This window comes from Sus scrofa, chromosome Y, assembly GCF_054392235.1.
Source record: "Sus scrofa isolate SSC_HxYL_T2T_F1_AM1 chromosome Y, Sscrofa_HxYL_maternal_Yorkshire_Landrace_v2.0, whole genome shotgun sequence".
NCBI lineage: Eukaryota > Metazoa > Chordata > Mammalia > Artiodactyla > Suidae > Sus > Sus scrofa.
The window spans coordinates 20,358,360-20,372,552 of record NC_139402.1 but is presented as its reverse complement, the minus strand read 5'-3'; positions in this window follow the sequence as shown (position 1 = coordinate 20,372,552).

Here is a 14,193-nt window from a genome sequence, read left to right as displayed (position 1 = left end):
CTGAAGGAGATATCCATAAGGGGGAAATTGTCATTCCACTTTTTTGAATGTACAGGTCAATACCTGGAAAAACATGCTAGAATTCCAAAGGCAAAGAAATGTTAAGGGAAAATGAACCTGGCATATTTCAGTTTGGATATCCACAGGTTGATGAGCCAAAGCTCCATTTTGCTTTGGGTGCTGGCTGGCAGTGTGGTGACCAGGGCCAGTGCCATCTTGTCAGTGGGTCCACATTTGTAAGAAAGGGAAGGGAGGTATCTCTGGTGAACTTTGGAGAGCCCTGGAGTGAAGTCTTCAATTTGAGGTACTAGAGGGTTCCATCTTGTAGGAGAGGGGAATCTGTCACTGCAAGCCCTTGGTTCAGAGAAGGATGAGTTTATTTCTCATTATAGAGTGTGTATGTGTGACCAAAGACTTCCACTATGGCACATTGTCAGGCAGGGCTAGGTCAAGATTGCTCACACAGGTGTTCTGATGCCAATTCAGTGAGAAAAGAAGAGTCACAGACATCAATTCCTTAATTCCCCATGCACTAGACCATTTGTCCATTTCCCAGCGAATTCACAAGAGCTAATATTCATTGTGTGGGCTGATGCAAGAAAGCTGAATATTGAGAGTCCTCATGTGAATGTGGATGAGAATGTTTTAATCTCTGTGTCCAAACATGAGCCAATTATTACACAGTTCACAAGAGGTAGTCAGGGTGTCCCAGTGAAGGTCTGATAATTGGATTACTGGGGGGAGAATGGTCCAAGTTGGAACATCTCTATTCCAATAGAAGGGCTTTTTTTGGTACACCAAATCTGTTTTGGACGGGGGAATCATATGATAGAGGGAAAATATTGGGTAAAGTCTTGGACGGGTCTCCTGGCTGAGATAATTTTTCCAGGAACAAAAGAGGAAAACTTGTGGCAGTACTATTTGAGGTAAGGTGTTAGAAGCAGAGAGAGAGAGGAGGAGGAGGAGATAAAGGAGATTTTAATTAAAGCAACTATCCAGGAAAATACCTCAGTGCCAATGTGGTGTCAGTATTTCAGGTGGATATCCAACTTCAGGGAAGAAACAGCATGCTTGTATAACATATTTTATTCATTATTGGTGAGACTATTGAATTGCGGCCCTAACATTCACTGATCTCCACTGGAACATAGGGGTTATTCTATTTTGGGGACCCTTTTCCACTAAAATGACATGATGTTGGGATCAGTGTAAAGGAGAGTAGACCTTTTCCCTAAGCAGAAAAGCCATTTCTCATAAAAGTGAATCCCATGTTTTGTTCCTCCTCAATCTTTACTAGGTTTCAAGATCAAGTCTATATGTGAAGTGGGTCTTTGTCACTCATTTACATTCTTTTTAAAGTGAGAGTAGTAATGTATGGTTCTGGTATGCATATTTTAAAAGAAATGTTCAGAGAGGAGGACAAGATGGCGGAGGAGTAGGGGGACACGCTCGCCCTCTCCCACAAACACAACAAAAAAAGCACATCTACAGAAGAAATGACTCGCACAGAACAACAACCAATCGCTGGCAGAGGAACCTAAACTCCAATAACGGCAAGAAGTTCGTGACATTATTGGGCAGAACGGGAGAAAAGAGGAGAGTGAGAGAAGGTGAATCCGAGCGGGACGGGCGCTCCCGAAAGGGAACTGCGGAGGAGAAAGGGATCCCGCACCCTGGAAAGTCTCCTACCGGGGGAAAGATCAAACGAACGGGAGGAATCTCCAGATGCAGAGAAGAGTGTAGCAGTAAGTCGGAGTACGGAAAAACGATCAAGAACCCAACGGACCATCTGAACTACGGGCACAGTCACCAAAAATTGAGACGCCTGGGTGGGGGCTGGGCACCGAATCCTCGGCTCCAGAGGTTAGTCCCCGGGAAAGGGCCGGGGGACGCCTGGGTGGGGGCTGGGCACCGAGACCTCAGCTCTGAAGGTTGGTCCCCGAGAGGGGGCCGGGGGACGCCTGGGTTGGGGCTGGGCACCGAGACCTCGCCTCCGAAGGTTAGTCCCCAAGAAAGGGCCGGGGGGCGCCGCCTGGGTGGGGGCTGGGCACCGAGACCTCGGCTCCAGAGATTAGTCCCCGGGCTAGGGGGGCGGGGAAGAGCGGAAACTGCTTGGGAGGTCTCTAAACCATTTGACGGGGCAGAGACTGCCTGGGAGACTAGAAAACAAAGCTGTCGCAGAGGAAGGGAGCAATACTCTAGGGGCGGGGAAGTGGAAAGCCGCCTCAGAGGGAACCTGGGAGAAGAGCCTGGTCTGCGCCCGTGCTGGGGAGGGGAGAGAAGAAGGGGTGGGTCCCCATAGAATACCCCCCACGCCACAGCAAGCTTACAGGCCCGCTAGCTAGCAGAAAGCTGTGCTTCCCAGTGCATTCCCTCCCCCCACCCCCGCCACCCCCTACGCTCTCGCCGAACCTGGGGCTGCCTGCCATCCAGGAGGGCTGGCCTCAACAATTGCCTGAAGCCTACCACCGCAGGGGCTCTCCCTGCACGGTCCTGCTTGCCCTTTGGAGGGGCTACACTTCCACAGAGCAGCACCAAACACCACCAGCCCCCTAGAAAAGGCCTGCAGCCCAGAAAAGCTAGAACAAGACTAGCCAGGCCATGAATAGATCGACCTAATTCTCCGACGGTTTTTCTGAGACGGGCTCCCCCGGGGAGGAGCCTCTTGAGTCTCCAAGGGCCTTGCTACACGCCCAAGACCCCAGGGGGTGCTAAGACCTAGGGGACCAGCTGCATAGGACTGCCAGCTCCAGGCAGGACCCCCTGCAGCCCAGAAAAGCTGCAACAAGCCTGGCGGAATCGGGAAAAGATCTCAGACGGTCTTTCTGAGTCGGGCTGTCCTGGGGAGGAGCCTCTTGAGCCTCCAAGGGCCCTGCTACCCGCCCAAGACCCCAGGGGGTGCTGAGACCTAGTGGACCAGCTGCATAGGACTGCCAGCTCCAGGCAGGACCCCCTGCAGCCCAGAAAAGCTGCAACACGCCTGGCCGAATCGGGAAAAGATCTCAAACGGTCTTTCTGAATCGGGCTGCCCTGGGGAGGAGCCTCTTGAGTCTCCAAGGGCCCTGCTACCCACCCAAGACCCCAAGGGGTGCTGAGACCTAGTGGACCAGCTGCATAGGACTGCCAGCTCCAGGCAGGACCCCCTGCAGCCCAGAAAAGCTGCAACAAGCCTGGCGGAATCAGGAAAAGATCTCAGACGGTCTTTCTGAGTCGGGCTGTCCTGGGGAGGAGCCTCTTGAGCCTCCAAGGGCCCTGCTACCCGCCCAAGACCCCAGGGGGTGCTGAGACCTAGTGGACCAGCTGCATAGGACTGCCAGCTCCAGGCAGGACCCCCTGCAGCCCAGAAAAGCTGCAACAAGCCTGGCCGAATCGGGAAAAGATCTCAAACGGTCTTTCTGAATCGGGCTGCCCTGGGGAGGAGCCTCTTGAGTCTCCAAGGGCCCTGCTACCCGCCCAAGACCCCAAGGGGTGCTGAGACCTAGTGGACCAGCTGCATAGGACTGCCAGCTCCAGGCAGGACCCCCTGCAGCCCAGAAAAGCTGCAACAAGCCTGGCCGAATTGGGAAAAGATCTCAGACGGTCTTTCTGAGTCGGGCTGTTCTGGGGAGGAGCCTCTTGAGTCTCCAAAGGCCCTGCTACTCGCCCAAGACCCCAAGGGGTGCTGAGACCTAGTGGACCAGCTGCATAGGACTGCCAGCTCCAGGCAGGACCCCCTGCAGCCCAGAAAAGCTGCAATAAGCCTGGCGGAATCGGGAAAAGATCTCAGACGGTCTTTCTGAATCGGGCTGCCCTGGGGAGGAACCTCTTGAGTCTCCAAGGGCCCTGCTACCCGCCCAAGACCCCAGGGGGTGCTGAGAACCAAGTGAAATCTGCTACCATCGTGGGGTGGACCTCCCAGTCCTGTCTGCCCTCAGGAAGTCCTCCTTTGCTTCAAAGAAACACTGTTAGTCCCATCAACACTCCAGAAAAGCCACACTGCCTCAAAAAAAGATTGACCAACAACGACAGCCCTCAGGAAATATTCCAGGGCAGTGACAAGGCAAACACTACCTGATAACGGAGAGTACAACTCCCTCAGGAGAAAGAAGACAACAAGCAAGATGAAGAAGCTGAGAAACCACCCCCAGTCAAACCAACAGGAGAACTCACCTAAAACAGTCAACAATGAAACATCTCTGCAGTCTGACAGACCTGGAGTTCAAAAGAGAAATAGTGAAAATACTGAAGGAATTAAGAGAAGATATGAACAGCAATGCAGATACCCTCAGAAAGGAGCTAGAAAATATAAGGAGGAGCCAAGAAAAACTAGAACATTCATTTGCAGAGATGCAAACTGAACTAGGGGCAGTAAAAACCAGAATGAATAATGCAGAAGAACGAATCAGTGATATGGAAGATAGAATAATGGAAATCACTCAATCTGGTCAACAGACAGAAAACCGAATCAAAAAACTGGAAAGCAATATAAGAGACCTATGGGATAATATAAAACGAGCCAATCTATGCATAATAGGAATTCCAGAAGGAGTAGAAAAAGATAAGGGAATGGAAAATATATTTGAAGAAATTATCGCTGGAAACTTCCCAAATCTAAAGGATACTGGATTCAAGATACAAGAAGCACAGAGGGCCCCAAACAAACTGAACCCAAACAGACCCACACCAAGACACATCATAATAAAAATGGCAAAAGTTAGTGATAAAGAGAGGATCCTAAAGGCAGCAAGAGAAAAACAGAATGTTACCTACAAGGGAACCCCCATAAGAATATCAGCTGATTTCTCTACAGAAACACTACAGGCCAGGAGGGAATGGCAAGAGATATTTAAAGTGCTAAAAGGAAAAAATATGCAACCTAGAATACTTTATCCAGCAAGAATATCATTTAAAATAGAAGGGGAAATAAAAATTTTTCCCAACAAACAAAAACTTAAAGAATACAGCAACACAAAACCCAGGTTAAAGGAAATATTGAAAGGGCTTCTCTAAACCAAAAGAAAGGAAGGAAAGGGAAGAAAAAAGAAAAGAAAAAAAAAAAAAAAAAGAAGAAGAAGAAGAGGAAGAACTAGGACAGAGGAAGATACAATCAGAGAGCAGTCACTCAAATAAGCCAGCATACAGATTTAATCATGAACATGCTTCAAACAAAATAAAATTAAAAAGAAAAAAATAAAAGAGTCATCAAAACCATAAAATGTGGGCAAGGGATGTTAGGAGGTAAATAATCCTTTTTGTTTGTATGTATGTCTCTCTTATTAATTTTAATATAATAATGAAGTGTTTGAACTTACAGGACCATCAGGCTAAAACACACAATTATGGGAAGGGGTTAGCATACTTAAAAAACAGGGCAACCACAAGCCAAAACCAAATATTGCATTTGCAAAAAATGAAAAAAAATACACTCAAGCAGATAATAACAGGAGACCATCCAACCAAAAAAAAAAAAAAAAAAAAGAAAGGAAGAATGGAGAACCATAGAATCAACTGGAACACGAGGATCAAATGGCAATAAATAATCATCTATCAATTATCACCTTAAATGTCAATGGACTGAATGCCCCAATCAAAAGACACAGAATGGCTGAGTGGATAAAACGGCAAAAACCTTCAATATGCTGCCTACAAGAAACTCACCTTAGGACAAAAGATACATATAGATTGAAAGTGAAAGGCTGGGGAAAAGTATTTCATGCCAATAGACATGACAGAAAATCAGGAGTTGCAACGCTCATATCAGACAAAATAGACTTTAAAACAAAAGACATAAAGAAAGACAAAGAAGGACACTATTTAATGATTAAGGGATCCATCCAAGGAGAGGATGTTACTATCATCAACATATATGCCCCAAACATAGGAGCACCCAGATACATACAACAAATATTAACAGACATAAAGGGAGATATTGATGAGAATACAATCATAGTAGGAGACCTAAATACCCCCCTCACATCAATGGACAGATCCTCTAGACAGAAAACCAATAAAGCAACAGAGATCTTAAAGGAAACAATAGAAAAGTTAGACTTAATTGATATCTTCAGGACACTACATCCAAAAAAATCAGAATACACATTCTTCTCAAATGCTCATGGAACATTCTCAAGAATCGACCACATATTGGGACATAAAGCGAATCTCAATAAATTTAGGAGCATAGAAATTATCTCAAGTATCTTCTCTGACCACAATGCCATGAAATTAGAAATCAACCATGGGAAAAGGAAAGAGAAAAAACCTACTCCATGGAGACTAAACAACATGCTACTAAAAAACCAATGGGTCAATGAGGAAATCAAGAAGGAAATTAAAAACTATCTTGAAACAAATGATAATGAAGACACAACCTCTCAAAATCTATGGGATGCTGCGAAAGCAGTGCTCAGAGGGAAATTTATAGCAATACAGGCCTTTCTCAAAAAAGAAGAAAGATCCCAAATTGACAACTTAACCCTCCACCTAAATGAATTAGAAAAAGAAGAACAAAGAAGTCCTAAAGTCAGCAGAAGGAAGGAAATTGTAAAGATCAAAGAAGAAATCAATAAAATAGAGACTCAAAAAACAATAGAGAAAATTAATAAAACCAAGAGCTGGTTCTTTGAAAAGGTGAACAAAATTGATAAACCCCTGGCCAGACTCACTAAAAAGAGGAGAGAAAGAACCCAAATCACCAAAATTATAAATGAAAAAGGAGAAATCACAACGGATACAGCAGAAATACAAAAAACCATAAGAGAATACTATGAACAACTATATGGCAATAAGTTTGACAATCTGGAAGAAATGGACAATTTTCTAGAATCTTACAGCCTGCCAAAACTGAATCAAGCAGAAACAGACCAACTGAACAGACCAATCACCAGAAATGAAATTGAAGAGGTCATAAAATCACTCCCTACAAATAAAAGCCCAGGACCAGATGGCTTCACAGGTGAATTCTATCAAACATATAAAGAGGAATTGGTGCCCATCCTCCTTAAACTCTTTCAAAAGGTTGAAGAAGAAGGAATACTCCCAAAGACATTCTATGAGGCCACCATCACCCTCATTCCAAAACCAGGCAGAGATACCACCAAAAAAGAAAACTATCGCCCAATATCATTGATGAATATAGATGCAAAAATTCTCAACAAAATCTTAGCCAACCGAATCCAACAACATATCAAAAAAATTATACACCATGACCAGGTTGGGTTCATCCCAGGTTCACAAGGATGGTTCAACATACGCAAATCAATCAACATCATACACCACATTAACAAAAAAAAGTCAAAAATCATATGATCATCTCAATAGATGCAGAAAAAGCATTTGACAAAGTTCAACATCCATTCATGATCAAGACCCTCGCCAAAGTGGGTATAGAGGGAACATTCCTGAATATAATCAAAGCCATTTATGATAAACCCACAGCAAATATAATCCTCAATGGGGAAAAACTGAAAGCCTTCTCACTCAAATCTGGAACAAGACAGGGATGCCCACTCTCACCACTGCTCTTCAACATCGTTTTGGAAGTCTTAGCCACAGCAATTAGACAAACAAAAGAAATAAAAGGCATCCATATAGGAAGAGAAGAGATCAAACTGTCACTGTATGCAGATGACATGATTCTATACCTAGAAAACCCTAAGGACTCAACCCCAAAACTCCTTGAACTGATTAATAAATTCAGCAAAGTGGCAGGATATAAGATTAACATTCAGAAGTCAGTTGCATTTCTGTATACCAGCAATGAAGCATTAGAAAAGGAATACAAAAATACGATACCTTTTAAAATTGTACCTCACAAAATCAAATACCTCGGAATACACCTAACCAAAGAGGTAAAGGACCTATATGCCGAGAACTATAAAACCTTAATCAAAGAAATCAAAGAAGATGTAAAAAAATGGAAAGATATTCCATGTTCCTGGATTGGAAAAATCAATATTGTGAAAATGGCCATCCTACCCAAAGCAATCTACAGATTCAATGCAATCCCTATCAAATTACCCAGGACATTTTTCACAGAACTAGAACAAACAATCCAAACATTTATATGGAACCACAAAAGACCCAGAATCGCCAAAGCAATCCTGAGAAACAAAAACCAAGCAGGAGGCATCACTCTCCCAGACTTCAAGAAATACTACAAAGCCACAGTCATCAAAACAGTGTGGTACTGGTATCAAAACAGACAGACAGACCAATGGAACAGAATAGAGAATCTGGAAATTAACCCTGACACCTATGGTCAATTAATCTTTGACAAGGGAGGCAAGAACATCAAATGGGAAAAGGAAAGTCTATTCAGCAAGTATTGCTGGGAAACCTGGACAGCTGTATGCAAAGCAATGAAACTAGAACACACCCTCACACCATGCACAAAAATAAACTCCAAATGGCTGAAAGACTTAAATATACGACAGGACACCATCAAACTCCTAGAAGAAAACATAGGCAAAACACTCTCTGACATCAACATCATGAATATTTTCTCAGGTCAGTCTCCCAAAGCAATAGAAATTAGAGCAAAAATAAACCCATGGGACCTCATCAAACTGAAAAGCTTTTGCACAGCAAAGGAAACCCAAAAGAAAACAAAAAGACAACTTACAGAATGGGAGAAAATAGTTTCAAATGATGCAACTGACAAGGGCTTAATCTCTAGAATATACAAGCAACTTATACAACTCAACAGCAAAAAAACCAATCAATCAATGGAAAAATGGGCAAAAGACCTGAATAGACATTTCTCCAAGGAAGATATACAGATGGCCAACAAACACATGAAAAAATGCTCAACATCGCTGATTATAAGAGAAATGCAAATCAAAACTACCATGAGATACCACCTCACACCAGTCAGAATGGCCATCATTAATAAATCCACAAATAACAAGTGCTGGAGGGGCTGTGGAGAAAAGGGAACCCTCCTGCACTGTTGGTGGGAATGTAAACTGGTACAGCCACTATGGAGAACAGTTTGGAGATACCTTAGAAATCTATACATAGAACTTCCATATGACCCTGCAATCCCACTCTTGGGCATCTATCCGGACAAAGCTCTACTTAAAAGAGACACATGCACCCGCATGTTCATTGCAGCACTATTCACAATAGCCAGGACATGGAAACAATCCAAATGTCCATCGACAGAGGATTGGATTCGGAAGATGTGGTATATATACACGATGGAATACTACTCAGCCATAAAAAAGGATGACATCATGCCATTTGCAGCAACATGGATGGAACTAGAGAATCTCATACTGAGTGAAATGAGCCAGAAAGACAAAGACAAATACCATATGACATCACTTATAACTGGAATCTAATATCCAGCACAAATGAACATCTCCTCAGAAAAGAAAATCAATCATGGACTTGGAGAAGAGACTTGTGGTTGCCTGATGGGAGGGGGAGGGAGTGGGAGGGATTGGGAGCTTGGGCTTATCAGACACAACTTAGAATAGATTTACAAGGAGATCCCGCTGAATAGCATTGAGAACTATGTCTAGATACTCATGTTGCAACAGAAGAAATGGTGGGGGAAAAACTGTAATTGTAATGTATACATGTAAGGATAACCTGACCCCCTTGCTGTACAGTGGGAAAATAAAATTAAAAAAAAAAAAGAAATGTTGACCCTGCACTGCCACACATGTCCAGGAAAACAGCCACAATTCTAGAGAGCAGGTGGGTCCAGAGTGGGCAGGTTCTTCCCTATGAATGTTACATGCCACCTGTTTGCCATGACAATGGGTTGATGCCCACTGAAACTTGTGTCACAACTGCCACTCTATGATATGAGGGGTTCATTTTTGGCAGCAGTTGGGATGATCTCACCATCACATCTCGGATGTTGGACGATTGGCAACCTGAGCTGTTGGTCCTGAGGTACGATGAGTTCCATCAGATGGATGGTATATTTGGATGAAAAATATTATCTGCATCTTTGGCCTCATGGCCACTCCTCTCATAAATCTACCAAGCTTGAAATTGTTTATAAAATCTTTCAGGTTCATCATGGTATATCTTAAAGAGAGTAGGGAGCAGTCCACCTCAAATCTTTTCTTAAATGTGAAGAAAAATAACTAGTGTCTTATGGCCATAATAAACACATCATTCCTAAGTAGAAACAAGGAAAACCTGTCCCTCTGCCTTCACCAAGTATGAGGGTATCAATATCACCCATGACAAAGACATTTAGAAGGGATAATTTACTGCTCCACTCTTCTGAATGTACATGTCAATAGGTGAAACCACATGCTAGCAGTCCAAAGGCAAAGTAATTTTAAACACAAAATGGTACTGGTATCGTTCAGGTTGTATATCCAGGGCTTGATGTGCACAGGCTGTCTTTCATTTTGGGCACTTGCTGGTAATGTGGTGACCAAGGCTGGTGCTTACTTGTCAGTGGTGTCCACATTTGTAACAATGGAAGGCAGGTCTGTCTGGAGAAATTAGGTAAGCCCTGGTGTGAAGTCTTCATGTTGAGTGTTTTGAGGGTTCTCTCTTTGATGAGACAGCCCTGAAAATTGAGGGCTTAGAGAAGGATGAGTTGTTTTCCATAATAGACCGGGAGTGGGTGACAGAAGATTTGCACCATGGCTAATTGTCAGCCAGGCCTTTGTCAAAATTGTTCAGACTAGTGTTCAGGTGCAAATGAAGTGGGACAGGAAGATTCAAAGGTATAAATTCCTATTTCCCACATGCACTAGACGACTCTTACACCTCCCCAGCAAATCCACAAGCCCTAATCTTCCTTGTGTGGTCTGCTGCAGGAAACTGATTTTTGATAGAGGCCTCTTGTGGTGGAAAAGTTTTTGATCTCTGAGTCCAAATTTGAGCCTCTTAAAATGCATTTCACAAAAGGTTGTTGGGGGTCCCAGTGAAGGCCTGATAATTGGATTACTGGGGGAAGGTGGCCCAAGCTGGAATGTGTCTATTCTGACAGAGGGGCTCTATCTAGAACTCCAACACTATTTAGGATGGGGCATCATAAGACGGATGGAAAATATTGTGGAAAAATCTGGGATGGCTCTCCTGGCATAGATGATATTCCAGGATCAAGAGAGGAAAACTTGTGACATTACTATTCCAGGGAAAGTTAGAAAAGAAGAGAGAGAAGGGAGATGTTAAAGGAGATTTTGATATAAACAACAGTCCAGGGCAAGATCTCAGCACCGAGGAGCTGTCAGTTGCTCAGGAGGATATCCATCTTCAGGGAAGAGAGAGTGCTCTTGCCCAACCTATTTCACTCATTATTGAAGAGACTATTGTGTTGTGGTCCTAAATTTCACTGCCCCCCACTGGAATATAAGGGTTAGAGCCACTGTTTGGCACCATTTTTCACTCAAATGGCATGATGTGGTGATCAGCATAAAGGACAGTATACATTTTCCCTGAGCCAAAAAGGCATTTCCCCTATAAAGTGTTACTAATATTTGGTATCACTTCATGCTTTACTAGGTTTCAGGATCCAGTCTCTAACTGAAATGGGTCTTTGCCAGGGTCCAGCCCCAGCAGCCAGGAGAAGACGGAACAGGAGGAGGGGCTAGAAACAGTGTGGAAATAATTGAGCCAACACCCTCAGCAAATGCTGCAGATGACCCATTTATTGAAAGGAGAGCATCAGCTTCTATACATTTTACTCTTGTTCATGATTATACAGAACATAACAATATGTGCTAATTTATTGTTGAAAACACAAAACAAAAATATGTGCTAATTTATTGTTCAAAACTGTTCCTTTAGTCTTAGATTTTAAATGATTAAATAGACAATATGTACAAACTATACTTTTATTCTTAGAAAATAAATGATTAGCAAGCATAATAATAGTATCTAATTTTTGCTTCAGCATGATTTGGCATAAAGTGATAGATATTCTTGCCTCAAGCTACCTATTGTGCTCCTATAGCAGGCATGAGCAGCCATTAATAGGGAGTGGGGTATTCACACGTGGCTTGCTTTTGAGGTCAGGCTGACCTCAGACCATTAGCAGCTCATGGGAACATAAACTGTCTTATATAAACTTTGTCTATAGTTATATATACCTTTATTATTTATCAAGTCTATGTATTAAAGAATCCTACCAATTATAAAAATAAAAATTTCCACCTGCTGGGTCCCAGCAGATAGCATTTTTTGTGGAAAAATATCTCGCCTTATGGTAGCCACAACTGTTGGGCCATGGGCAACACCCAATCCACCCCTTAATCTGTCACCATGGGAATGGACCAAAGTCCACAAATCCCCCACGCTTACGTGGCAGTTCGGCATAATAGGAAAGTTCTTTACACAATGGTCAACAGTTTTCAACCTATCTGTCAAGGGCTAGGTCTATAAGTAGGTAATGGTCCATACTTGGGTGGAGGCTCAGGAATTTGAGAAGGTTCCCATTGTACGAGCCAATAATGACTTACAACACACATAAACGTCAGACAGGAGAGAAGCGCAAGAATAGAAGAGGAAATCATTTTTCAGGAATTTTTAGTAAACAGGATCAGCTGGGGGATTCTTCAAAACTGCTTTGCAGCTTCAGTTTCTTCAGCTTCTGCTGTAGCTTTGCTTACAGTTGGGCCTCAAGCAGGATTATTCTTCTTAGCCACTTTGTAGCTCCCAGCTGGTCTTTGTCACTCACGTACATTCTTTTCAAACTGAGAGTGATATTTTGTAGTTCTGAGATGCATATTTTAAATAAAATATTTACCTTAGATGGTCACATATGTCCAGGGAAACAGCGCTAATTCTATAGAGTACAGGTGGGGCAAGAGTGGGTGGAATAGTCTTACCTCTAAAAGTTGGAGGACAACTCATTGCCACAGCAATGTGATTATGCCCATTGAGCATTGTGTCACAACTTCCACTCTGTGAGATGAGAGATGTGTTTTGGCCAGCAGGCGGGATGAACTCACTTTCACACCTAGAGTGTTGGACAATTGGCAACCCAGAGGTAGTTCTTGAGGTGTATTGATACTGATACAAGGTTTTTTCCATTAGATGGCTGGTACAATTGGATGAAATATACTATCTCCAACTTTCTCCTCAAGGCCACCACTCTCATGAGTCTAACGAGCTAGAAATTGATTCTACAGGCTTGCAGGTTGATCATGGTATATCTGAAAATGAGCAGTGAACAGGTCACCTCAAATCTTTTCCTAAATGTGAAATAAAATCTAGTGTCTTATAGCCATAATTAACACATCGTCCTAGAGTACCAACATGTAAAACATGCCCATCTGCCTTCACAAAGCATGAGGCTCTATATATAACCCCTGACAATCATTAAAATGGGGGAATTTACAGCAACACTCTTCTGAATGTACATTTCAATAGCTGAAGCCAGATGGCAGCAGTCCAAAGGCAAAGAGAATTTAAATAGAGAATGGAACAAGGATATTTCAAGTTTTATATCCACAGGGTGATGAGCAAAAGCCCACTATCACTTTGGGTGCTGTCTGGCAGTGTGGTGCATAGGGGCAGTGCCAATATGTCAGTGGTGTTCATATTTGTAAGCAGTGGAAGGAGGTTCTCTCTGGTGAACTTCTGTGAGCCCGGGCATGAAGTCTTCATGTTGATGGTTTTGAGCGTTCCCTATTGGATGATAGGGGAATCTGTCACTGCAAGACATGGGTCTAGAGAAGAATGAGGTTTATTTTCCCATATTAAACTTGGTTTGGGTGACTGAAGACTTGCACTCCCACCCATTGTCAGCCAGGCCTTGGTCAAGTTTGCTCATACTGGTATTCTTATGCCAATTCAGTAAAAAACGAAATGTCACAGAGATCAATTCCTACATTCCCCATGCGCTCCACCACTGTTCAACTTACCCAGCGAATCCACAAGACCTAATCTTCCTTCTGTGAGCTGCTACAGGAAAGCTTATTATTGATAGAGGCTTCATGTGAATGGGATTGAAAAGATTTTGATTTCTGAATCCAAATTTGAACCACTTAGAACGCAGTTCACAAGAGGTTGTCAGGATGTCCCAGTGAACGTCTGATAATTGGATTACTGTGGGGAGGATGGCCAGAGTTGGAATGTCTCTATTCCAACAGAGGGGCTCTTTCTGGAACACTGAACCTATTTTGGATGGGGGAATAACAAGATGGAGGGATAATATTGGGTAAAGACTTGGATGGCTCTACTGGATGAAATATTTCTTCAGGATCAAGAGAAGATATCTTGTGGCAGTAACCT